Source organism: Arachis stenosperma, chromosome 4 (assembly GCF_014773155.1).
Source record: "Arachis stenosperma cultivar V10309 chromosome 4, arast.V10309.gnm1.PFL2, whole genome shotgun sequence".
NCBI lineage: Eukaryota > Viridiplantae > Streptophyta > Magnoliopsida > Fabales > Fabaceae > Arachis > Arachis stenosperma.
In genome coordinates, this window is record NC_080380.1 from 32,069,383 (window position 1) to 32,072,133 (window position 2,751).

Sequence of the window (2,751 nt, forward strand, 5' to 3'; positions counted from 1 at the left end):
TGGTTCATCTTGTTGCTTAGATTAGGTATTTTTCTTCAGAGTTCTTAAGGATGAATTCTAGTGTTTCAAGGTGATGTTCTTATCATCACCAAAGCTGATTGATTCTCATCAATTTAGCTCTTGAATGTAATGTCCTGCTGAAGCTTGGCTAGCCATGTCTAATTTCTTTAGACTAAAGCTTTAGACTAACATTGCATGATTTCTGGAATTCTCATTAAGAATTTTGATCTCCTTATTTTCTTTTTCATTCAATTTTCGAAAAAACCAAAAAAAAAAAAATACAAAATCATAAAAACCAAAAATATTTTATGTTTCTTGTTGAGTCTAGTGTCTCATTTTAGGTTTGGTGTCAATTGCATGTTTCTTTTCTTCTTGCATTTTTCGAATTCATTCATGTGTCTTCATTAATCTTCAAGTTGTTCTTGATGATTTCCTTGCTCTGATCTTTAAATTCTCTTGTCTTGAGTGTTTTGTTGTGTCTCATATGCATTCTCAATTTGTTAGTGTCAGTAGTATACAAACTTCTAAGATTGGTGTCTAGCATGCATTGTTTATTTGATCTTAGTTTTATTTTGATTATTCCTCATTATTAAAAACCCAAAAAATTTTTTAATTTGTGTCTTTTCAAGTCAATAATACAGAGAATTGAAGATTCAGAACATGCAACAGAGGAATTACACAGAAAAAGGCTGGGCATTCAAAACGCCCAGTGAGGAAGGAAAACTGGCGTTTAAACGCCAGCCAAGGTGCCTGGCTGGGCGTTTAACGCCCAAAAGGGTAGTGTTTTGGGCGTTAAACACCAGAATGGATACCATTATGGGTGTTTAACGCCAGGATGGCACAAGAGGGAAGATTTTGTTTTTAATTCAAATTTTTTTCAAGTTTTCAAAATTTTTCAAAATCAAATCTTTTTCAAATCAAATCTTTTCAATCATATATTTTCAAAATCAATTTCTTTTCATTTTCAAAGATACTTGCTAACAATTAATGATTTGATTCAACATTTCAAGTATGTTGCCTTTTCTGTTGAGAAAGGTTTAATGTTTGAATCATATCTTTCCTTGTTAGCCAAGTCATTAATTTTCAAAATCAAATCTTTTTAAATTGTTTTTCAAATCATATCTTCTCAATCACATCTTTATAAAACCATAACTTTTCAATCATATTTTCTTAATCACATCTTTTTCAAAATAGTTTTCAATCATATCTTTTTTATTTCTAATTTCAAAATCTTTTTCAAAAATTACTTTATTTCTTTCCCAATCATATTTTTCAAAAATCATTCTTCAATTTTTCAAAATGTTTTTAAAATCTTTTTAATTTATTTTCGAAAATTTCTTCCCCTCTTCTCACATCCTTCTATTTATGGACTAACACTATTCCTCAATGCACAATTTGAACTCTATCTTTCCTTGATAAGTTCGAATTTTCTACCTCTTCCTTCTATTTTTCTTTTCCCCTGACACCTCAAGGAGTCTCTATACTGTGACATAGAGGATTCCATATTTTCTTGTTCTCTTCTCTTTCATATGAGCAGGAGCAAAGACAAAAGCATTCTTGTTGAGGCTGACCCTGAACCTGAAAGGACCTTGAAGCGAAAGCTAAGAGAAGCTAAGGCACAACTCTTTGTAGAGGACCTAACAGAAATTTTCAAAGAAGAAGAACCCATGGTAGCCGAAAATAACAATAATGCCAACAATGCAAAGAAGGTGTTGGGTGACTTTACTGCACCTACTCCCGACTTCTATGGGAGAAGCATCTCTATCCCTGCCATTGGAGCAAACAACTTTGAGCTTAAGCCTCAATTAGTTTCTCTAATGCAACAGAATTGCAAGTTCCATGGACTTCTCTTGGAAGATCCTCATCAGTTTTTAGCTGAATTCTTGTAAATCTGTGACACTGTCTAGACTAATGGGGTTGACCCTGAGGTCTACAGACTTATGCTATTCCCTTTTGCTGTAAGAGACAGAGCTAGGATATGGTTGGATTCACAACCTAAAGAAAGGCTGAACTCTTGGGAAAAGCTAGTCAATGCCTTCTTGGCAAAGTTCTTTCCACCTCAAAAATTGAGTAAGCTTAGAGTGGAAGTCCAAACCTTCAGACAGAAGGAAGGTGAATCCCTCTATGAAGCTTGGGAAAGATACAAATAATTAATCAGAAAGTGTCCTTCTGATATGCTTTCTGAATGGAGCATCATATGTATCTTCTATGATGGTCTGTCTGAACTGTCCAAGATGTCATTGGTAGCTCTGCTGGAGGATCTCTTCATCTGAAGAAGACGCCTACAGAAGCTCAAGAACTCATTGAAATGGTTGCAAATAACCAATTCATGTACACTTCTGAAAGGAATCCTGTGAACAATGGGACGAATCAGAAGAAAGGAGTTCTTGAGATTGATACTCTGAATGCCCTATTGGCTCAGAACAAAATATTAACTCAGCAAGTCAATATGATTTCTCAAAGTCTGTCTGGAATACAAGCTGCACCAGGCAGTACTAAGGATGCTTCATCTGAAGAAGAACCTTATGATCCTGAGAACCCTTCAATGGAAGAGGTGAATTACATGGGAGAACCCTATGGAAACACCTATAATCCTTCATGGAGAAATCATCCAAATCTCTCATGGAAGGATCAACAGAGACCTCAACAAGGTTTCAACAACAATAATGGTGGAAGAAACAGGTTTAGCAATGGCAAGCCTTTTCCATCATCTTCTCAGCAACAGACAGAGAATTCTAAGCAGAGCCACTC

The 2,751-nt window shown here is 35.0% G+C and overlaps 1 non-coding gene across 1 annotated transcript; it reads right to left on the bottom strand.

Annotated features, from left to right (window-relative positions):
• Nucleotides 1-2,072: 2,072 nt before the first annotated feature.
• LOC130978104 (small nucleolar RNA R71) lies at nt 2,073-2,180 on the bottom strand. The gene has a single exon (XR_009085767.1). It is a non-coding gene; the product is annotated as a small nucleolar RNA R71 (small nucleolar RNA).
• Between the last annotated feature and the right edge of the window lie 571 nt (nt 2,181-2,751).